This window comes from Akebia trifoliata, chromosome 9 (genome assembly GCF_017979445.1).
Source record: "Akebia trifoliata isolate Shusen 1 chromosome 9, ASM1797944v1, whole genome shotgun sequence".
NCBI lineage: Eukaryota > Viridiplantae > Streptophyta > Magnoliopsida > Ranunculales > Lardizabalaceae > Akebia > Akebia trifoliata.
The window spans coordinates 8,288,226-8,313,745 of NC_141383.1; the positions used below are offsets into that span (position 1 = coordinate 8,288,226).

The 25,520-nt window shown below is 35.6% G+C and overlaps 1 long non-coding RNA gene across 2 annotated transcripts; it reads right to left on the bottom strand.

Annotated features, from left to right (window-relative positions):
- Positions 1-10,672: 10,672 nt before the first annotated feature.
- LOC147394242 (uncharacterized) lies at positions 10,673-17,651 on the bottom strand. 2 transcript variants are annotated; one of them, XR_015181613.1, is made up of 10 exons: positions 17,030-17,651; positions 15,437-15,479; positions 14,089-15,260; positions 13,891-13,985; positions 13,206-13,322; positions 13,063-13,112; positions 12,879-12,982; positions 12,562-12,735; positions 11,698-11,960; positions 10,673-10,987 (listed from the first exon to the last, which is right to left on the bottom strand). It is a non-coding gene; the product is annotated as an uncharacterized LOC147394242 (long non-coding RNA). The 2 variants fall into 2 exon arrangements; XR_015181614.1 differs by having other exon boundaries at positions 13,063-13,322; positions 15,191-15,260; positions 17,030-17,441.
- Positions 17,652-25,520: the final 7,869 nt, after the last annotated feature.

Here is a 25,520-nt window from a genome sequence, read left to right on the forward strand (position 1 = left end):
AAAGAAGATGGGGTAACAGGACTCATTGCCAACTTGACAGACTCACTTAACTTAGCAGCAATAGTGGACTTACTTGACTCAACAGAAACAAATGACTCATCTGGCATGTCAAACTGAACAAGACTAAGGGGACTGACAGACCCAGTCTTGACATATAATACAGGACTAATTACATGATAGCTAGAGAGACACCCTACAGCGGGTTTGATTGTAGACTGAGGATTTGGGATCCTCTTCTCAGTTGACAACACCAAGACACTGTGATCTTCAATGAATAACTGGTCGATGTTGAGGGAGTCTAAATTGAACTGCCAGTCTTCAATTTTCTTCTCTTCAGCTTCTGTGTTTGCTTCCTCTTCAGGCCAATCCATACCGAAGAAGATCTCAAACCCCGGCAGACGAGTACCTGTGATGTGGTCAATGAATGGCTCGGGGAACCCACAGTAACAGAAATCTTCTCCTTCCTTCACAAAATAGCCATTAAGGGTCTTACGATAAGGTTTCATTTTGATGAGATCTGTAGTGCGTCTTTACCTTTTCGCAATTGCCTTGTCTCACTTTGTCTTCTAGTATTGGGCCCAATCTTCATTAGTAGGCTTATATCCTAGCCCAAATGTGTCGATGACCTCTTTAATCCCTGGTGCCTCTTTAATACCTTGCTGCTTGCGGCCTAAGCCCATATCAGGGAAAAATCTCATTTTCTTGAATATATTGGCCATATTGCAGTTAGAAGTATTTTCCATTGGAAAATATTCTTTCATGGCTTGATCCCATTGGACTGAGCATATTTTCTCAAACTCGAACCCACTGAGCTCTACTCCTTGTTATTTTGGCTGAATCTCAAGCAGCGGCTCATCCTTAGCTTCAGTATTATTTATGATCCCTATAATTTCAGCATCTCCATGGAGAGTGATCACTAGCCCATCTCTGATAAACTTGACCTTCTAGTGCAGCGTGGAAGGTATGGCTTTGATTTGGTGTAGCCACGGTCTTCTTAATAACAGATTAAAGGAGGACTAGATGTCTATGACCTGAAATTCTGCCAGAAATTCAGCTATGCTCATGGACAATCGAAGGTGCAGAATTCTCAGTACGTCCCTTTTAGTGTTATCATAGGCCCTAACCCCTTGATTAGTGGGCTTGAGATCTTCAGTTTTAAACCCAAGGCAAGTGACGGTCTTCAATGCACTCCCGTTACAGTCAACTATGATGTGCAGTGGCTTAGTGTGGTTTGCTCCTTCCTTTGGGAGATCGGAGTCCGAGTATTTTTCACATAGGTCGCCCCTACTATGTTGGCCAGCTAATCTGGAGAAGTGTCAAGGGAGACTTGGGCTGTACTTAATGCTTTGATAACAGCTTCCCTATGGGCAGTGGAAGCCATAAGTAAACCCCAGACTGAGATGTTGGCTCCTGATTTCTTCAATTACTTGATCACGGAGTTATCTTCTTCAATATCTTCTGTGATAAGATCTTCTCTTTCTTTTCTTGTCAGGGATGCCGGATTATCAACACAAAGTTCTTGTGGCTTAAAAACTCTTCCCCCTCGAGTCATATGCCTAACTTCATCACAGGAAAGAGAGTAGGGCTCATCTTCTTCAGTTAGCAAGTATAGATCTTCATCTGTCAAAGATACAGGACTTTTCAAGTTCATCTAAGCCAACAAGTAACTGGTGAATGCGGGACTACTGTATCGAAGCGGGGACAAACTATACGTATCATCTGAGGTTAAATCAAATGATTTACAATTTGTGGTGAAAACCTCATCAGTGAAGGCTATCCCGGCCAGGGGGTAACTAGGCGGTTTGCCTTGGATGGGATGGATAAAAAAGACAGGGTCTAGGATTTTGTCGAATTCTGTTAAAATTGGTGAAATTATTTATTTGGTTTCGATTTCTTGTTTTATGTGTTTGAGAGAGTTTTCCTAAACGTAACGTAGGCTCTAGGATTGTTTTGAGGTTAGGGGTATTTTGGTAATTTGGTCAATCTTTTAGTAATTTTTATCGTAAAGCTTCTTTTTGGATCTGCAAGATGATGATTTTTATGTTTCTGGGGTCGTATTTTCCTAGCGTAGCGTGGTTTCAAAGGTTTTGTCAGTTCGAGATACCTCATCCGAATTTCTGAAACATTTCTGGTAACAAAATAAAGCAAAGGAAATAACATCCATCATTGGGAATCATTACGATCGAGTTGACGAGTTGATTAATCAGGCGAGTGCAAAAATGGGGTGTCTACAGATGCCCCTCTTTGGCAGAGGGTTGAAGCAAACTAGATAGCAAATCTATTTTGGTAGATAGTGCGATATCCGAATGTCAAAGCTAGTGACAGTTCATTTTACAGCCTGATATAGCCATTCGTCAAGGTGTTCGAATCCTTGAGGGTAAAGCTCTCCCCGAATTAAAAGGTTGTCAGGTCCTTGAGTGCAGACTCTCACTGACAGTGTCAGATCCTTGAATTTTAAAGAATTCTCCCTGACTAAAAAGTGCAAATGTGCAAGTGTGTGCACTGTGTGAAACTGAGTAAAATCTGAGTATAATTTTAGCATAATTTGAGTATAAACTGAGCATAATTGAGTAAAACTAAGCATAATTTTGAGAAAACCCTCGACGGTAACTGAGCAAAATCCAAGATAACCCTTGGCGGCATCTGAGCAAAATCCAAGATAACCCTTGGCGGCAACTGAGCAAAATCCAAGATAACCCTTGGTGGCAACTGAGCAAAATCTAAGTTAACCCTTAGTGAAAACTGAGCAAAATCCAAGTTAACCCTTGGCGAAAACTGAGCAAAACTGACAGAGGAATGAATGAATTTTGGGAAAGAATGAACGAATTTGGAGAAAACTGATTAGAACGAACCAGAGAATGAATAAACCTGGAAGATAATGAATCTGAAAGAGAAATGATCGATTCCAAGAATGATCGGATCTGAAAAGAATCTAGAGAACGAAAGAATGCCATATCTCCTTATGTGAGATCCAAAATGCTTTTGTTTGAACCTCAAGGATTTATCAAAAAGTTTTAAAACCTGAGTTTTTATTTCTTTTGAACCTCAAGAGTTTTTTGAAAAACTGTTATCAAGAGGATTACCTTAAATTTGGGGTTCTCATTATCTCTTAGGATTAACATTGCTCAAAAGTAAAATGCCTCTAGTTTGACAATGACCATGGCCTTGAAAATAATTGAACACATCATAAAAAAATGCCCCTAGTATAAGGGGGAAAAGTTACATTAAAAAAAGAAAGAAAATGCCCCTTGTATGAAGGTTTGAAATAATTGATTACCACAAGCGCAATAAAGACTCAACTTTTAATTTCGATTAATTTTATTGAAGGTTTTTTTAGTCAGGCTCAAGAGTATAAAATTATTTCCTTTCGAGTTTCATCATAGAATTCACCCTTATCTCCATTGATTCACTTGGGGGAGTAAAAATTTTCAAATCGATCGTAGACAAGATACTTGTGGCTTCTGAGTCTATGCCTGGTTTAAGCTAAGTACTGACCTTGATTATTCGGACTTCTGATATTTCAACTCGGACCGCTCTCAGCTTGGGATTTTATTCTATTTTTCTTTGTTGCTCTAACTTTTGCCTAGATCGCCTTTTCAGGTTTTCAATCTAGCGAGCTTGCTCTAACTTTTGCCTAGATCGCCTTTTCATGTTTTCGATCTACCGAGCTCTTCTTTTTTTCTTAACTCTGATTGTTGTCAAAGTTGTCCTTTAAGATTTTCAACCTTGCGAGCTTACCTTAATTTTTGCCTAAGTCGCCCTTTTCGGGTTTTCAACTTAACAGACTTCATCATTTTTTATCTTCTTTTTCTCCTTTGAACTTCTGGAGTTGCTGTCTGATCATGCTTTGCTATCTTCCTTGACTTTTCGCTCAGTACTTAGGAGGACTTTTATAGGTAGGCTTAGGACTGGGTATAAAAAGAAAGGGATTTTGAGGCTCAAAAACCCAAATGCCCCTTGTGTGACATTTCCTTTTAAATTATTTTCTTTTTTCTTGAATTTTCTTTCCCAGTTTGACAATTTTTTTTCTTTTGAATTTTTTCTTGATTGTTTTTTATTGTGTGGGAAATATATTTTTTTATTTTGATGTGGTCGGGCTTGATATAACTTCTCAAGTTGCCTACGTACCCCAAATTTTTGGGATCAGACCAAAACGTAGTTCGAATTTTCCTTCTCCTAGGTTAAGTGATTAGGCTGAGAAAGAAAAAGGCATAATTTTTCTTTTTGAAAAGGCTACAAAGGGGTTGAGAAAGGATATGTTGAACTGGGTAATAGGAGAAATGATTCGGCCAAAGATGGCCTCCTTAAATGTAGTACCGTTTGATTTGGTCAAGGTTGGTTGGTTCTGGTAATTCAATTCCATCATAATCTTGAAGTCTGACAGCTTTTCCTGGTAATATTTCCTTAACGATGAACGGACCCCCCAATTTGATTTGAACTTCTCTCTAGGGTCAAAGATAGGTGTCTGATTTTCTTTGATTACGAAATCCCCGACTTGTAAGTGACAGGCCTTGATCTTTTTGTCAAACGCATGGACGATTCTTCTTTGATATTGAAAGCACCCTCGATCCGCGGGGTGCGCGGATCCACTTTTGACCTTTGAGGTTTGGGAGTCGCCACCTAGTTATTACGGTCTAGGAACCGATCAATGACTCTAAACGGATAAAAACTAATCTAAAACCAAAAAAACTGAATTCGGGGATCAAGTTACGGGGTTGGAAGGTGTTAGGCACCAACCCCGCCCGGCCAAAGCCGGTCTCTACTAACTTCCCAAGTAAATTACATTGCTAAAACCTAAATAAAAATAAATAAAAATAAAAATTTACCTTTCCAATGGCAAGGACTTGGTTCCCTCAGATCTGACAAAAAGAGCTCCTTGTACCGTGTTCCCTTGCTTCGTTCTGTTTCCGGATTTGACTTTGGATCTCCGAGGCAAGGTATCTCCTTGTTTTTGAATCTGAACTCTTCAAGTTCGTTGCGGATTTGGGGGTATTTTTAGAAGGCTTTTGGGTGTTTTCTAGACTAAAATTGAAGGAGGGATGTTAGTTAAGGAGTTGGGGCTCCAAAACTAGGGTTTATGGGGGGCTAGGGGAGCTTCTAGACCTACTTCTCTTAGGGTTTATAATTTGATACGAAAATAGGGTGTGAGCACCTCTATTTATAGATGTTTTTAGGGGTTGATTTGGATAGAGTTAGTGTTTAATTAGAGATCTTTTAATTTAGAGTTGTGTTTTAGTTTGATTTGTTTTAGGTAGAATTATGTTTTAATTAGAATTGTTTTAGGTAGAATTATTTTTAAGTTAGAACTCTATTAGATAGAGTTATTAATCAATTATAATTCTATTATGACTTTTGGTCTTATTTGATTGACTTTTAATATTTTGACTTTAGTCTTAATTGATTGACTTTTAATATTTTGACTTCAGTCTTGCTTAATTGACTTTAATTTTGACTTCAGTCTCATTTGATGGACTTTAATACCTTGACTTCAGTCTTGCTTGATTTACTTTTAATTTTGGGAGAACCCCCCTCTAAAATATATTTAATTCTTTGGACCCCCAAATGGAGGGGTCCTTAAAGAAATATCCCACGAACCCTCAACAATTTTACCCGAAAGTCCGATTGATCGATTTTTTAGGTTCAACATTTTAAATTAATTTCATTAATGTTTAAATTTAATAATTTAATGTTTTATTTATTAATTCGAAATTTTTTATCATGAAAATTGTGAAATTACCGTTTTGCCCCCGGAGAGGACTTTTCACATTTTAAGTCGGTTTTTAATGTTCTAGGATGTTTTAGAATCGGTTTTTCGTAAGGAATTCAATGAAAATATTGGTTTGTGTTATTTATGAAAATTTTTATGTGAAATGATTGTGAACTTTATGAGGGGCATTTTCGTAATTTTGTCAAATTCTGTTAAAATTGGTGAAATGATCTATTTGATTTTAATTTGTTATTTTATGTGTTCGAGAGAGTTTTCCTAAGCGTAACGTAGGCTCTAGGATTGTTTTGATGTCAGGGGTATTTTGGTAATTTGATCAATTTTTAGTGATTTTTATCGTAAAGCTTCTTTTTGGTTTGCAAGATGATGATTTCTATGTTTCTGGGGTTGTGTTTTCCTAGCGTAGCGTGGTTTCTAAGGTTTTGTCAGTTCGAGATACCTCATCCGGATTTCTGAAACACATCTGGTAACAAAATAAAGCAACGGAATACACATCCATCATTGGGAATCATTGCGATCGGGTTGACGAGTTGATTAATTAGGCGAGTGCAAAAATGGGGTGTCTACAGATATGCTTGCTAGTGGTACAAAGCTCTCAGTCATTTTTCTCTGATCAAGTTTAATTCTTCATACCGTTGACGAACCCAATCTTCTTCTACTAATTAACTTTCCTTGAAGGCCGTGAGATACGTGATTTCCATGTCAACTGGTAAGATTGCTTCCATATCATACACTAGAAAGTAGGGAATAGCTCCAATAGAGGACTACATTGAAGTATGATGTACCCCTAGTGTGAATGATAATTTTTCTAACTAATCCCAGTGTGATGAACACATTTTCTTGATGATTATCTTGAAACTCTTACGAACTACTTCAACTGTTCCATTAACCTGAGGACGGTAGGGTGATGATCTGCGATACCGGATTTTGAAATTTGTACACAGAATAATGACTTATGCTTTGAAGTATGACCCATTATCAGAGATCAGTTCGAAAGGTATCCCTATATCGACTGATAATATGTAATTTGCAACTCAAGATGTAGTGAGGATAACACTGATACATTTTATAACATTTTCTTTGATTCCATCGATATAGACGAGTATTTATTCCATGTTAAATAACACCCAAGCTTGTACCTAGCATACCCTCATATGATCACACGAACAAGTCTTTTGAAATTTCTGAGTAAATTCATTATTCCCTTGTGTTCCTCTAGAGATAAGATGGTTTCTATTTGAATCTCTTTAGGAATTTATTTCTTTTCCGAGGTCAATGACCTTTGCTTTCTTGAGCCCGACTCTTATCTTCTTGATCAGGAGAAAAATCTATCCTTGAAGTCAGATTAGTAGTTAATTCGTTTATGTACTCGAGGTATTCAAAAATTTTCTTTATTCAAATGGGGCGACAGACATCATTCTAGACTTGGCGAACTCGACTCATAGAAATAAAAGGGGTAAACCCAACCTAAAGAAGACATGACCTTACTGAAGAAAAGGACTCAAGCTAACCCAAATGACTAATGGAAACTCTAGACAAGTAATCACACGAGTCTGATTAAGACTGAGGACTGAGATATTGCTTATAACCGGTAGGATTGAAGCACTATGATCTTCAAAGAATAACTGGACGATGTTGAGAAATTGTGAGGTCATTTCTGACTGTTGACTTAATATTGACGTTTACTCTAACTGATCGGATTTACAACCCTAGCTAGACGATGGACGATTGAGCTTAGATACAATGATAACCCTTAAACCTTTTTGAAGGTGAATTTAACCAATTTCAGTGTCACCCCCTTGATAACATTTTAAATGAACTTTGAGATTTTATTGAATTTTGTACACCAATCCATTAAACAATTCATCCATTTAATGATTATTCAGAAGGAAAATAATTTTATTGCACTCTTGAAAATAATATTTTTATTGAATAACAATTTTCACAATAGGGTACAACAGGGCAAGATCTTGTTTAGGCACCGGTTTTGACCAAGAAGTGCAATTGATATACTTAGATTATCTTTTATACCTACAGGTACGAGTCAAGAGTTGTAGCTTTCATAAATGGTTTGGCATCCCACGAGGGGACCGATCACGTACTAGTACTACATTGGCAATCGGGACATGTGACTGTGTGGCTTACAATAGGTCAAAGGCTCAGGTCGCTCCAGCCTGGGTGCATCAATATACCTCTCAGAATCATCTGATCAAACAGTATTGATGCTCCAGTTTGATATACCCTAAGGTACGTGACTGGAGTTGTGGTTTTCATGAATGACGTCGCATCTCCAAAGAGATTGGGCCACGCACTAGTGCCACGTTGGCTATATGGGACGTGTAACTGGATAAAACAGTAAACGTGCATGTGGTGTGTGCAAAGCAGAATGGGGTGTGCCCGGGGCCTTTTCCAAACACATGGGCCCATGGGTCCAATCAAACCAATCATTATAACATAAATTACATGAATATCGAAAAAAAAAACACTATCCCAATCACATGAATACTTAATCAAGATCAAAATCATTCAAATCACATGATTAAAGATAAGCATATCAAGCATATATCCATGTTAGAAGCAGGCATTTAATCTAAAATATTTCTTTATGTGTTCCAATTAAGGGTTATTCTAGGTGATCTTAAACAAATTGGGATTTCAATGAATCATTAGATTGAGGATATGAATGATTATTGGAGGATTTAAGAAACAACCCCTTTTTTTTTTTTTTAAAGAAAATTGATTTTTATTTTGCCAAGCAAAAAGACATTTTTTTAAAAAAGAAATTAATGAAATCAATAGAACTTTCTTTAAAAAAAAAACTATTACTAAAGAAAAAATCCCATTGTCACACCAACTTATACATTCATAATCAAGGGAAGTATTGATCAACATCACGATATAATGTGCTCCAAGTAAAATTGGTGTGACCATAGTGCCTCTCAACTTGAGAGAGTCCTCGTAAGAAACATATTTAATCAACACGTGAAAGTCTGCAGGCTATAATCAAGAGACTCGCAACAACAATTTTTAATTAGAGAGGTTTGCAGAAATAGAGATTCTCGAAGAACAACACAAACCGAAATGAAATTTTCCATTGATCCCCGATGTACTAGTGGAGATATCCACTTTAAAATTCCTTTTGATTACGATGAAACCCAGAAAAGAAATATTATTTATTTATTTTTTTTAGCAATCTCTTTTTTCACTAGCACACACAAATCATGCTTTTTATTTTTATTTTTATAAATATGCTGCTGCCATCACATAGACAATCATTGATTTGGGTAGCTGGCAACATATTCAAAACAATCAACTCATTAAAAAAAAAATATATTTACGTTGATGCCATCATACACAAATCCACAAAACCTTTTCTTATATGTTGTCATGTTGCCACCAGCAACACATACTAACACAGCCTTTTTGAAATTTTTTTTTTTTTTATTGCTGCCACCTCACAAATGTTTTTTTTATGTTGCTGCCAGTGCACACTCAGCACACCATACTTACAACACAGAAATGGAGAGAAGAAGAAAAAATAAAATAAAATTTGTTGCTGCCACCAAAAGCCACTTAGCTTTTTTATCATTGTGTTGCCGCCAGCTCGACCCTTTTCCTTTTTGTTTTCAAAAGCTGCTGCCAACACACAACATTCAACTCTCTTTTTTGTTTTTTTTTTTTGAATTTTTATTTTGTTTAACAGTGCATCTCATGAGATTCTTAACCCAAAAGCAATCACGATAGTACAAATGGTGAAAAATTGAGTGAGAGATGAGACGCATCCATGCAATCCGTAATCGTATTGTTAGGAACACAATTCCAACAACATAGATCATATGCAAGAGCTAGACCCTCTCTCCGCATTAAAAATCAGAACATGTTTCAAATGTTCAATAATTTCCCAGCTCTCGTCCTTTAGTGCTTATTTGCGCGCACGCGCGCACACACACACACGTTTTAAAAATAAAACTTAACGGCAAATCTTGCTCTCTCACTCGATTTTTGCTCTGTCTCATCAGTGAGGAGACAATATCGACAAACGGGGCATGAATTATGCTGGAAAAGCTATGGAAGAACACAATTGAAATGGTAGAGATCATTACAAGGTAACTGTTTGACCTCTACATCAATTAAGAACTCATCGTTACAGATTGGGCAAAGAATTGAATCAGAACCCAAGAGGTTGCGATTTTGATGGTGGGGATGGATTCAATTGAAGATTTTGATGCAGGAAATGATCAGAGAGAGAAAGACCACTATGTGAAAAAAGCCCATATTTGACGGTCTTGGCCCGTCAAATTTTCAGAAATTTGACGGACCGTTCTGTCAAATATGCCCGTCAAATATTTTCTTGTAGAATTTTTTTTTTGACGGCCCTGAACTATCAAATTATTGGAGAATAAGCTATAAAAAAAATTAAAAAAAATAAAAAAAAAATCCATAGAATATGACCGTCGAATATGGAGGTTTAACAAACAAGAGAACGGTCCTCTAATTCACCAATCACAATAAACGAAATAATAAAAAAAAAATTAGAAAAAAACATAAAAAAAAACAAAACAAATCATAAAACAAGCTCCAAATTAAACTAAACAACTTAAAATTCATATTATATATTGAAATTTCATTACTAAACAAGCTCTAATGGAAGCAATTGGGCACTAAATATGAAATTGTGTCACATATATAATTACTTAGAAATAAAACATAATAAAAAACAAAAGGCCGTGATGTCTTTAATCTCTTCTGGCTCTCTCTGCTCTATCGTGTCCTCTTATTTTCCTCAAGGTTTGTATTTCCCCTACATTGTCACTGTTCTAGACTTGCACCTTTTCAATATCAGGAAACTCTTCAAAATCTTCTCAAACATTGCTTGCTTTTCTGGCATCAATTGCTGAATCCATGGCAATCCTAGTGTCAGTCTTTGTCATTTTCCCACAGTCAGCATTTCTCTTCCTTTCTCTGTTCTACGATGTTTTCCTTCTTCATTGTGCAACTCTTTTCTTTGACCTTATCTCTCATCCTATAAAAGATGTCACTATTGTTACTGCATGTTCCTCGCTGCCACATCCGCTTCTTTTTTCCTTCTTTTTTTTTTTTTTTTCGCCGCAACTCCAACTGTTTAACTTTTTTCTTGCTTGAGTTTTGCTCTCTCCATCTTTGTTGCCTCTTTCTTCATTTTCCGATCATTATCCTTCTTCTCTTCAATACGTTTTGCAGCCTCAACAGCTTCCAAGGCTTTCACTTTAACATCTCTTTTCCCTATTGGACAAGACAAGAAGTGACAAAGCAAAATATCATATTAACATTAGGGCTTTCTCATTTCGTTCTGTAATGACAGGCCAGGCCAAATTCCAACCCATTGACAGCCTTAGTACAAAGTAATTGCAAATCATGCAATAGGCTATTTATGCTCTTACAACTATAGTTTGTGGTTCAAAAACAACAATATCCATATTCTGAACAAAGATTATTAGTATGCATGCATTGTGGTTTTATAGTCAACTAAACTGTGAATAAATTAAAACCTATAAAAATTGAGAATATAATTACAACTATAGAAGATTAGTGTTGGCAAAGAAACTAGAGAAGGAATAAATTCAGTATCAGACCACCTTAGAAACTAAGATTTTTAAGATAGGTAGAACCATGTAAGGACACTCATAAGGATGAGATGCTAGCTAAGATTGATAAGCGAGACATACCCTAAAATAGATTTAACACAAATTTAGTAGGGAGACTCATAAGTCCCAACCCCATGAGGTAACACCAATCAAACAGACCCTTTTAAACCTGGGTTATATTACACTATAACATCACATTATGGGGCAAGCTGAAAATTATGACTTTACCAAATAATATGGGAGAAGCATCAACTACATCTCAGCAAAAATACATGTATATGTTACACTACCAAGGAAGAAATGAAAAAAAAAATATTATGAAAATAAGGAAACTAAAACATTAATAACCTTAAGTCAAGCTTTCTGAACTGAAAACTCCACGATAAATTCTTTGATTTCATAGTTGGCAGCTCTATCAAGTGCAGTCCTTCCATCTGCATCTTTAAAATTATAACTAGCACCAACCCTTAATAGCTCTTCAATTTTCGGTTTCTTGCCTTCAGAGACGGCCATCAACAATAAAATGTCTACAGGGTGTATGTTTTGGCTTAAAAGAGCATCCATCTTGTCATAAGAACCATCAACTACAAGCATCCCATGTAGTTGAAGTACTGCAAAATATTAAGATTATACTTGTCATGGGAAAATTTTTACATGGAACTAGAAATCTTTTACTCGGAATACAAGCAAGAATTGTATAGCAAACATTGTTTAAAGTCTTTTACTTTGATGACACCAAATCCTAGTACTAACAGATTCTCACTTGAAGATCAGAAAACTCTCTCCACACCCAACTTTAACGTAATTACATATTCTCCCTTGGAGTGGAACCTACAAATATAAATATATTTTTAAAATACAAATACCACTTCCTCATTTCGAGAAAAAAAATTCAATTTTTTTCCTCCTTCAAATCGAATGGCTCACGATCCTTAATCTTTACCATTCAAAGGGAGAATATGTAAGGATGTTTTTAGAGTGTAGAAAGAGTTCCTGGACTGTAGGGGAAAATGGGTAGGCAATACATTAAAGGAAAAGAAATATTAAACTTATTCTCATTCATTAGTCCATATGTAAAAAAAAACTTGAGCATTAGATAATGAAAAAGGCTTCATGAAAGGACATAGTAAATGATATGTTACCAATTGTTTAAGTACAAAAAAGCCATCGAATATCTGTAATCATATTAATATAGAGAAAGAAATCACTTACACTATCAACCACAATAACCGCTATAATCCACTTCTAGCCAGGGTATCAACAATACTTAATAAATTTTCAGCAGAATCTGACACCATGAAATAAGCAGATTTTCAGTGTCTACACCTATTGACTCTACAAGTGATGGATCCATTGCATTCTCCACATCAAGATAAGCACAATATCCTACAAAATAGAAATAGAACTCTTCAATTTTTCTGATTTTTTTATTACCTCCACATAACAATAATACATAAGCTACACATTTATCAAACCAAAAGAATGCATTCAATAAATCAGCTCGTTCAAGTGTATGTGGTATTAGATACCTCTTCAGCATCATCATTTTCATACATGTTGTATCTAAAGGACCGACTCAAGCTATTTGCTTCACAAGGCTTAGAGTTATCCAAAGACTGTAAAGGAAACACTACTGCATGCCAGTTAGAAACCATAAAAGGAGCAAATTCTTGATGGATCTGATAAAAAATAAAGAGTTATTCTTCAGCTCACCACAATGTTAGCTTTAGCATTCTTTTTCTTCCCCTTGAATGGATGAATTCCTGTTTTCACGTAAAATTTCACCTCTTTCAATGACTTAAATTGATGGTCTTCAATTGGACTTCCAATCACATTTGTAGACAGTTTAATGTCACCTTTCTTCTCATCTCCTTTAGAAAGCTATGATAGATTCGAAGAAGCATCTTTATGACCTCATTATCACTCACTACTTTGCTTTGCAAACCTTTTCTAGTGCATCTTCTTTTCTTTATCTGAAATTGCAAATATTCATAAATAAATTAAAACAGAGAAGTTAATATTACATAGGACTAATGCAAAATATACATATGAAAACAGACATAATCGGCCCCAAACACCCACACATTATATCATGAAATCGGTCCCAAATAATAGCCTTTGGGGCTATTGTACCCCAAACAGTTTCCAAGGTTCAATTTTGTAATAAAAACAACAACCCAAAACAAGGACATCTAGAACTGGAATCATCATATTTTACCAGTTTTGATTCTTTTCAATTCTTATTTTCTAAACATGATGCTTTAGAAAAAGAATCAGGATCATGTAAGATGTCCAATCCCTATAGAATAGGAATGGTGTGTCTATGCGTCATGTTTTTGTTGGAGTTTAAAACACGGTCCTGAACAAACCGTTTTCTACATGGCACACAACTGAATGTGTTTAGTCTCCAATTGAAATAGGTGCCACGTAGACACTGTATGTTGTTGTAAGAACATAACACAATTTTGAATCGCAACTCTCAGAAAAAAACTAAAGTGAACCAAACTACTACAACTGCCTTTGAATGAGGCATAATTGTACCTTTTGAATGAATCATTAGCGCTTGGAACCCATTGGGTTGGGTGCAATTGACAACTGCCTTGTGCCCAGGAAATGTTGTAAAAAATTTGGGCTTTCTGCAAACAAAAAAAGGGGAAAAAATTCTTCATTACCGCAAAAGAGATTCTAAACCGTACAAAGCAAGATGAAAGGAAGCTTTGAACAATACTTGTTGCTCACATTCACATAAGATGTAGAGGCAGATGTAATTCACAAAAGTAATGATTTTCTGACTTCCACATGTGGCATACTCAAAATACTCTCCTGATGTGGCATGTGCTAGCACATGCCACGTCAGGAGAGTATTTTTTAGTATGCCACGTGGGGGAGTCATATTATCATGACAATTCAAAATGTCCGATGTACTATATAAGAAATTAAGTTTCATTCAAAATACTCGAAATAATAATAATAATAATAATAATAATAATAATAAACAAACAGACAAAAACAACTAGATAGAAATGTAAAACCTGGGCAGTGGCAAGCATGTTCCCCTTTGGATAAGAATCTAAGCTAATATGAAGGTGGCAGATAATCAGGCATTTGTGTGTGCACGCATGCGTGACGTGGTATTGATTTGAAAGCAAAAAAGTACTCTCCCCTTAGGGCATCATGAAAATTTTGACTTTCTTATATGCCTTCACGAGTCACTTTGTCTTTGAAGATCCTAGATTGCCTTTCCACTGGCTTCAAATGGCAGGGAATGACCTTCTCTCTATAAAATGCTACCTCTAGAATACGACTCACTGCCTACCAAATGTATCAATTTAAATTGCCACTTTGAACAAATCATAAGTTGACTAATAAATTTTCAATTATAATTTATTTACAACAGGTATCTCCTTTAAGTGTATGCCTAACTTCTCTAAGAGAGCATATATTAGCACACCAACTTTTACTTATAACACACCAAGTAAAAGTTTATTGGTGTGTTAAAGTAAAAGTTGGTGTACCAATAGAATCTCACTTTAGGGTAAGAGATGATAATATGAAAGGAGTCAACATAACAATAGAACTCTGGAGAGATGTTTTGGAGTCCAAAGGTTTTAGAATAAATAGAATCAAAGACAAAGTATATTGAGTGAAGCTTTATAGACTAAACTTCTATTTACTAAAAGGGGAGACAGATGGACCCTTTACACTTAAGAATGACAATATAAGAACTTCATTCTACGGGCAAACGAAGCATAAACCTTTTTTACTGAATTATATGTGGTAATTAAAAGAAAAATTATCTTAAATTTTCAGATTTCAGCCCGAGACATTCATAGAACAGTACCAGTCATGAACCGATGATTCAATACAGCTTCTGCAATTGGCTGTTTACGGAAGTCAGGATTCAGCATTGCCTGGTCCAAGAGCACAATTAACGTTAAAGAACTAAACAATAATAAACTGTTTCAGCATTGTAGGGCATTGAACTGTATGGTCAAGTAGATGGGTAGTTGAGTTGTCCTATAAATAGTAAACGAGTTGTAGCATGGGAGAAATATTAATAATTATAAATTGCAGGTTATGGGCTCACCTGGAGTAACTCCCAGCCAGCATCAGCACCGAGATCCAGAAACCTGACAGCACTTCTAATTTCTTAGTTGCTCATAACTTCTCCAAAAAACATACCCAGTATCACACCTTCATATGTACAAATCAATGTTTTATGTCTAAACATCAAGCACTATATAGTGCAATATATCTTATTATCTTAGTAATCGAGTGTTGACAATTATCTTTTAAGATATAGTGCAATATGTCTTATGGACGGTCATATCGATCTTGTAAAAAAATGGAGAAAAAATTATTAACAATTCTCTTTTATTTGAATAAAAATAACTACAAAATGACTTTGCCAAAGCATTGTTTCTAGCACAAACTCCTCAAAATCTTATTAGGTATCATGTACATATATACAATATAAAAAAATTTAAACACCAACTATTACTATGTAAATTAAAATCTGCAAGATAAATATCAAAGTATAGGATACCAATATATAAGAACAAATGCAACCTATCAACATAAATAACTCCACAAACTATCATAGTATCAAACTTAAAAATCACTCCAAAATTGTAGAAAAAAATTATAATACAAAATTAAGATAACAAACAAATAAAACTCTAGATTTTCATTTCAATACAAAAAAAAAAAAAAAAAAAAATATCAGCACTCACTCCCTCAGAAGCAAACTACCCAGGTTTGTGGGATGTCATGTTAATAAAGGAAGTATCCATTCAAAGAGTAAACATCACTGATAAACGTTGTTGATGTCAAGAAATACTGATCCTGAATGCATTAGTACATATAAGACTTCATATTTCAAACGAATTGGTGAAATATTAGTTCTAGAGCACCCCTCCAAAGTGCAATGGAGGTCGCTAACATAGGCCATGGACCTTCTTGATCATCCATTGACATTGTCCATGTAAGTATGTTTTAAACCTTCTCTTCAATACTTTTTTTATACATCAGAACTTTCTTCACCTTTCTTATAGGTTTCCGATACAAGACTAAAAACTAAAGCACCTACAACCTTAAGCTACCCCCACTCCCCACAAGTGTAGGATAAAAAATGAGAGCTGCTATTTGCACCCCAAAATGAGAGATGATTTGGGATCCATGGAAACAAGAAAACAAAACTCTAAGAATCACATAATCCTGACTGTTGAAACACAAAATCTAATGGTAAGGATATATCTTAGAGCACAAAATTCAAAGAACTCTAAAATATCAAAAAGATACTTTTTTATTATGGATAATGTAGAATTCTGTGCCCTTCCATTTTCGAAGTCTTTCATTAGTAAATTCTTTTATTGTATTTTAAACTTGAATGATTGAGGTATCATTTGGGCCATTGTGACAATATATACAGGATCCAAATTTTTGAGTTTAGTGGCAATCCGTTTTCTAAGTCTCTAATTTGGCATAATTTTATTTAATAATGTTTTTTAACTAATCTAAAACGTGAATCATACAAAACTGAGATCTGAAATAAGAAAATCCTACAAAACCTAAATTTCAACTATTTTTCTACTAAAATTCAATGAAACTCAATCCGATTTATACGATACAAACCCTAGAAGACATGAATCAAATAGGAAAAAAGAGATTTCGAACATACCTTGAGGATTAGATGTGAAATTCAATTTTTCCAGACAAATCGTCATGAATCTGCCATACCCGATCTCAAATGATGTGAAATTCAAGCTTTCGATCCTCGATTAGCAGAGAATCCAAGAACATAGAGATTTCTATAAAGAAATTCGAAGGGAAGTTAGTGATGGAGGAGTGTTCGGATCAACTATAAAGAAATTCGACTTCGTTTGAAATGGAGATAGAGATTTCTTCGCGTGGCTGTGATTGAAATCCGTTCGATTTCGAGATGTGCAATCGAAAGAGATGCAACTTCGTCAACAATGGAGATAAAGAGTTCTTCGCAAAGTTTCCATCGAGAAGAATTGTGCTTCACCTTCAATGGAGAGGTCGATCGATTAAGTGAGAGAGAGAGAGAGATAAACAGTGAGAGAGTGAGGCAGAGAGTAAGAGGTCGATCGATCGACTATGAGAGAGAGGCAGAGAGAAAGAGAAACAGTGAGAGAGAGAGAGGCAGAGAGTGAGAGTGATTGTCGAAAAACGTGGACCAAAGGCCGCGGAGTTTTGGGTTTAAAATTTGACGGGCCAAGCCCAACAAATTTTTTTAGATAAATTGAGGATTTTCACGTAGTGGACGTCTCTCTCTGCTGCTGCTGCTTCTTCTTTGCACATGGAGAAGGAGATAGAAGAAGGAAAATAACGTTTTGTTATCAGCACACCATGCTTGGCAGTGCAGGTTTTTGTTTTTTTGTTTTTTTGTTTTTTTTTTTAAACAGCACACGTTAATATAGCAAAATTCCTTTGATTGAAATCCTACCTTTCCATTTTGAATGAAATATTTCCCACCGATCAGAAACTCAGGAAGTTATTTGACAGATGAAGAACGATTTGCTGAAATCGTCAAACTCGGGTTGGTTTCGAACGGGGCTGACAATTCTAAAATTTATATCAGGAGAGATTGATGCTTTCATCTAGAGCTCCAAATCGATTGGGCTGAAATTTCATCTGATCGAACAGAGATACATGTTCGACCTCTCTGTTAAATGACGCTGAAACAGGGTGGGTCCTTTAAAGAAGATGGTGTGCAAAAAAATAAAACTACTTATTTTATGTATGACACACCACTCACATATCAACGTTGTTGCTATCAAATGGGGTGTGGGACCAAAAAAAATAGTATTGCTCATGGCACACCACCCAAACAGCATGTCATTGCTGTTGACAGAACCATAAAAACAAGTCAAGAATTTTTTCTTTTTTTTTTTCTTTTTTACTTCTTTCCATATGTTGCCAATGGGCAGCATGTCTAAAATAATGAACACGTAAGTAATAAGCGAAAAATGGCTAGCAAAAACAAAAAAATTTCTTTTAAAAAAAAAAATTGTTATCAAATAACAAATCAACCATGTTCCCCTTTTCTTAAAAAAAAAAAATCTTTTGTTATAAAAAATAGATTGACATACCTTAAAGGGCAGAAAAACTAAAAAATCCTTTTCGCTTCATTATTCCATCCTCAACAACATTGTCCTTTGGGACTTGGTATTATTTAAAATCACCCTAAGTGACTCTCAATTGGACTTCATAAAAATAATAATATGCTAGATTAACATATCCAGAATTGAATCGAAATTAATGATTGGACCCACAAATATATAAGAAAAAAGCAATAAACGATAAAAAAAAACTAACTAAACATAAAATCAAATAAAATAAAAAACTAGGTCTTTGGCAATGTTCCCATACTTGGGGTTTTTCAAGTCTGATCCTCAAAGTTCCCCAGCGGAGTCGCCACTGAAAGCACCCTCGATCCGCGGGGTGCGCGGATCCGCTTTTGACCCTTGAGGTTTGGGAGTTGCCACCTAATTATTACGGTCTAAGAACCGATCAATGACTCTAAACGGATAAAAACTAATCTAAAACAAAAAAAAATTGAATTCGGGGATCATGTTGTGTTTTAGTTAGACTTGTTTTAGGTAGAATTGTGTTTTAAATAGAATTATTTTTTAGTTAGAACTCTATTAGATAGAGTTATTATTTAATTAGAACTCTATTAGTGTTTTGACTTTTGGTCTTATTTGATTGACTTTTAATATTTTGACTTTAGTCTTAATTAATTGACTTTTAATATCTTGACTTTAGTTTTGCTTAATTGACTTTAATTTTGACTTTAGTCTTCCTTTATTGACTTTAGTATCTTGACTTTAGTCTTGCTTGATTGAATTTAAATTTTTGGAGCACCCCCCTCTATTATCTTTAATTCTTTGGACCCCCAAATGGAGGGGTCCTTAAAGAAATATCTCACGAACCTTCAACAATTTTACTTGAAAATCCGATTGATCGATTTCTTTGATTCAAAATTTTAAATTAATTTCATTAATGTTTCACTTTAATTATTTAATGTTTTATTTATTAATTTCGAATTTTTTTATTATGAAAATTATGAAATTACCGTTTTACCCCCGGAGAGGACTTTTCACATTTTAAGTCGGTTTTTAATGTTCTAAGATATTTTAGAATCGATTTTTCGTAAGGAATTCAATGGAAATATTAGTTTGTATCATTTATGAATTTTTTTTGTGCGAAATGGTCATGAACTTTATGAGGGGTATTTTCGTAATTTTGTCGAATTCTGTTAAAATTGGTGAAATGATTTATTTAGTTTCGATTTGTTGTTTTATGTCTTTGAAAGAATTTTCCTAAGCGTAACGTAGGCTCTATGATTGTTTTGAGGTTAGGGGTATTTTGGTAATTTGGTCAATCTTTTAGTGATTTTTATTGTGAAGCTTCTTTTTGGATCTGCAAGATGATGATTTCTATGTTTCTGGGGTCGTATTTTCCTAGCGTAGCGTGGTTTCTAAGGTTTTGTCAGTTCAAGATACCTCATCCGAATTTCTAAAACATTTCTAGTAACAAAATAAAGCAATGGAAATAACATCCATCACTGGGAATCATTGCGATCGGGTTGACGAGTTGATTAATCAGGCGAGTGCAAAAATGGGGTGTCTACATAGGGCAGATGGATTCTAGGAATGCGGTTCAGAGCTTCAATACCTGCTGCAATTTCATCGATGCCTTTTATACATTTCATAGCCGACTCTAATTGAGACATTCTGTTAGCTAACATCGGATTTTCATCGATATATTCTTCATCTCCGTCGAGTTCGAATACTTCACATGGACGTCTCTCTTCCACTTTGCCCTTTATACTAGTGATATCATTGGCAAAGATTGCCTAGATCTTACGGATCTTTGTAAGTTCAGATTCTGAAGCCATCTCTGCTTGTTGACTTGGTACCGTAGTTCGTTCTAACCGACTGGACTTACGACTCCAAGTAGGAAGTGAACGCTTGAGTTTGGGCGCAATGATAATCCTATATGACCCCATCAAAGGTAAATTTAGTCAATTTCAGTATTACCCTCTTGATAACATTTTAAGGAATCATTTCATTGAGGTTTGTGCACCAATCCATTAATTAATCCATTCACATAATGAACATTCAAAAAAGAAATCAATATTTATTTGAAGGAAAAAATAACTTTATTGAAAACAATTGACAAATAAATGTTCTCATTAAAAACATCTTTCAACAATTTTGACTTGAACTATTTTTACATGAACGCTTGGCTTTGTCTTGACGGTCATCAGGATTGTTGTCAGGCTTGACCCTCTTGGCTCTAACAACTGGCTCTTTGAATTCTGCTGGTCCGTCTGGATACCCTAAGGTGCGTTTGTTTCAGGCTTTCTCAATGAGGTGTACTAACTTTTCAGTCAATGGCTCGGGAGGAAAGAAAGCTTTGTGCTGAGGTAAAGATAACTCTATGGGTACGTCGTACTGTTCTGGGATCAAATTAGGATGGTAAAAAGATGTTTCTTCTAAACCGATCAGACGGACATAGTATGATCCTTTGGTTCCTAGAACAGGGGGATCAGTCATCCACCAAGGGCATTTAAAACCAATATGACAGGAAAGGCGAGAGTCTAACCATTTGCTCCAAGCTTTAACTGAGTTGTGACGCACTAACATGTTTATCTTGGAAAAGTGTTCTGGCCCATATTCGAGGTTTGATGGAACCTCTACGATTTTGAGACGATCACAAAGCCATATATAGAGTAAGTAGGGGCTTCCTTTGAAGCTTTCCCGCTCACCATTTTTTATGACATCTAAACCTGAGAAAGTTTCAGCTAGAATGAGAAGTACTGGGTTGGCTTTCCTTGAAAGTTGTGAGGCTATATCTATGAAGGACTTAGGGATAGTTTGGCCATCACTATTGGAGGTCAGCATGTATTGGGCTAGGATTCCTAGACACAATCGATAATCTCTAGTGGCTCGCCAGGCTTCGGGTTTTATATTGATAGGGTGATGGCGGGAGCGATACGGGCCCAGTAAAGGTACTAAGTCCAATCTCCCGTTATGAACTAAGGCCTTGGCTTCTTCCTTGAAAATGTTCAGTCCTGTGGCAAGGTCACCAGAATATCCGGTCTTCAATGAGGGTCTGACTAAAGGTCTTGAAAGGGATATCCCCATGATGCCACAAAAATCCTCGTGAGTGGGGCACAAATGCATATACCCCATATGGAATATATGAAGATGGGGTTCCATCACTTAACCATAGTATGTAGGAGGTTCCAGTCTATCTCAAACTCATGGAAGTAAAGAGCACTCCTCAACATGAATCTCCCAAAATTGATCTTCTCTACAGGGTGCATTCCTATGACGGTTGTTTTAACTAACTAATCGATTGGGTTGTCGCTTGCGACTAGCATCCTGGTTCGACACAAAAGGGTATTTTAGTACTCTTCCAATGGTCCATGTAAAAGATCAATTTTTTATTTTCTTTTGGAAAATCTTATTCTTATGAAAAATATTTTCTAGAAAATATTTTTTCTGAAAAACATTTTTGGAAAATATTTTTTCTGGAAAACATTTCTTCTAAAGAACACTTCTTTTTAAAAAATAATATTTTCTGGAAAATATTCTTTCTGTAAACTATTTGTCTTCTTTTGCAAATTTGATTTCCATTTTCAATTTAAATGGCTCGACCCACCATGATTGTTGGATCGGGATGGACTAGGTCATTATTGTAAAAAAATGGATTCTTTATTGGGTCGGTGCACCCATTTAATTTTCAAAAACAACATTTGATCCTTGAGGACAATCATACACTCTGATCTACACCATTCACATCACTCACATACATTCATCAATCAATAAGCTCCATTCAATAAACAACCCGGGAACACCCACGATAAGTTCGAGTCGTGACCTACTGGGAAGGTTTCTAGACTCTAAGCTTACTACGTGCAATGCATTTTTATCTAGCCACTCTTGCCCAAGCACACCTATATACCTTTCGATACGTGGTGACTTGGTTTGATATACCGTGTAGGTGATAATCTAAAACCTCAATTCACTTTTCTAAAGCCAAAAACAGCCAGTTTGATCTCCAGTTGAGAGGTGGCGCACAATACTGAGCAAGGGCCCACTTAAATACCTCTCGTCTAGAATAGACGTAGTATATCCCCCTCGTATAGTAGTGTACAGCGGGGCAAGATCTTGCTTAGGCACCGGTTTTGACCAAGAAGTGCAATTGATATACTTAGATTATCTTTTATACCTATGGGTACGAGTCAAGAGTTGTAGCTTTCATAAATGGTTTGGCATCCCACGATGGGACCGACCACGTACTAGTACTACGTTGGCAATCGGGACACGTGACTGTGTGGCTTACAATAAGTCAAAGGCTCAGGTCGCTCCAGCCTGGGTGCATCAATATATCTTTCAGAATCACCTGATCAGACAGTATTGATGTACCAGTTTGATATACCCTAAGGTACGTGACTGGAGTTGTGATTTTCATGAATGACGTCGCATCTCCGATGAGACCGGGCCACGCACTAGTGCCACGTTGGCTATACGGGACGTGTAAGTGAGTAAAACAATAAATGTGCATGTGGTATGTGCAAAATAGGGTAGGGTGTGCTCGGGGCCTTTTCAAACAAATGGGGCCATGGGTCCAACTAAACCAATCACGAATCGCATGAATATTCTATCAAATCAAACACTATTCGAATCATATGAATATTAAATCAAGATCAACACCATTCAAAACGCATAGATATTTAATCAAGATCAGTGGCATTCTAAACACATGATTAAAGATAAGCATACCAAGCACATATCCGTATTAGAAACAAACATTTTAATCCGAAATATCTATTCATGTATTTCAATCAAGGGTCATTTTGGACGGTCCTAAATAATTTAGAATTTTAAGGCACCTTGGATCGAGGATCAATGGATAATTGCTAGCATGGAGATCTAAAATCAAATAACCCCCTTTTCCCCTTTTTTTTTTTTTTTAAAAAAAAAAAATCCTAAAATTTAACCCATAAGTGGATCGTTATTGACATATCATCTTTTGCTAATGTCACCCAAATTTCTATGTAAATCAGTAAATAATTACTATGATCAAAGTAACATTAAAAAGAATTGGTGTGTCAATAACAACTCACATAGAAATCAGAATTGTTCTCCATTTAACCATAGAGCTGCTAATTAGTCCTTCTATTTTTTTGCCATATTTGCCAAACACCCACGATCTTATAGGTAAATCACAAAAAATGGATGTGCGAGATTTCGTCTACCCAACACGTGATACCACATTTTTTATTTAAAAAAAAAAATGGAAATGAATCGGAAACAAAGTGGCCGGTTGCCTCAACCAATTATCAATCTCATTGAGATCGATTTAAACCAATCAGCTCAAAAATCAACTTCACGCAATGTTCCCCTTTAGAGCGCGAACTGTACAACTAAACCGCGACTCACAAAAACTGATTTCAAAATATTTGATTCCACTATAATCTGTAATTTTCTCTCAATCTTCAATATTGTAAGATCCGAAATCTCGAAAAAGCTGATGAGATAAACACATTAAAACTCAAACTTTCTGAATTAAACAGCCATTAAAATCGAAAATTACTTTTCAAAACATGCTCCAACCGAACCAAAAAAACCGAAGTGTAGCGGTGAATTTCGGCTGCAACTTGCGACTTCATAAAAAAAATTAATTATTGGAAAGGGAAAAGGAAAGAGAATCCGATTGCATCTACAGGGTATCCCTCTCTTGTGATTTCCAAAATTGGATTAAAAAAAAAAAAAGAACAATCAGACAGTTGCCATTAACGACCCATTGAAGCTCGAGTTCAAAGTGAAAAAAAAATCTGCATAAACTCTACTAACCACGGTTTCACTTCCCCTCTTCGTTGTATATTGAATACAATTCTTGTTTCAATTTTGAAAAGCCATGAACAGAGGAAGAATCCATGAGTTTTCTGTAAAAAAAATCTTTTTTTTTTCGATGCTCCAACCCATAGATCGATTAGATCTATGATCTAAACCGATCGGGGGGAGTCGTTTCTTCAACAAAATGAGACAAGATGCAGAGAAACAGATTTTAACAAAATGGTCTCTGTGTTGGGGACGATGAAATAAGATGTAAACAAAATAGATTTGCAAAAGAAGTCACCATTGAGGACGTTGAACTCGTTTTTAAACCGTTTGGGAAGATGATGTGGGAATAGGAGAAAAAAGATTTTGTTTATTACACCCCATTTCACATTCTCAAACGTTGTTATTAAGTGGGTGTGTAAACCGAAAGCCATTGTTATTATTAATGACACACCGACCCAAATCTCTTGTTGACAGAAGCTCAAAACGAAAAATTTTCACTTTTTTGTTTTTCAAATTTTTTTTAAAAAAATATCCCTCTTGCTGTGAATGGACAACACTACTTTCTTAACCCAAAAAACTATTTTAAAACTAATTACACATGTTGTTTTTTTATTCCTTTTTTATTTAAAAAAAAAAAAAAACTAAAAAAAACACAATACTATCTAATGATCAATGGCACGCACCCTTAAAACATAAAATAAAATAAAATAAAAATGAAAAATAAAAGAAAAAACCTACACACGTAAAAATTAAACGTCAATGGTCCACCAATCATCATATTATCTTCCATACAACCAATCATTCAGAAATCCTTCATTATTTAGGATCACTTTAGATGACCCTTGATTAACTCACAAGAATAGTATGTCAAAGATAAATATTTAAAACACATGCTCAATAAAAATAAATAAATAAATAAATAAAATACATAACAAAACACAAAGATATAAATAAAGAATAAAAAAAAACCTAGGTTATTTTAGCGATGCTCCCATACTTGGGATTTTTCAAGTTTGATCATCAATGTCTCCAGTGGAGTCGCCACTGAAAGCGTCCTCAATCCGCGGGGTGCGTGGATCCGTTTTTGACCCTTGAGGTTTGGGAGTCGCCACCTAGTTATTGTGGTCTAGGAACCAAACTAACTCTAAAATGGATAAAAACTAATCTACTACAGAAAATCTGAATCCGGGGATCATGTTACGGGGTTGGAAGGTGTTAGGCACCAACCCCGCCCGGCCATTGCCGGTCTCTACTTATCCCAAATAAATCTACATCGCTAACGAC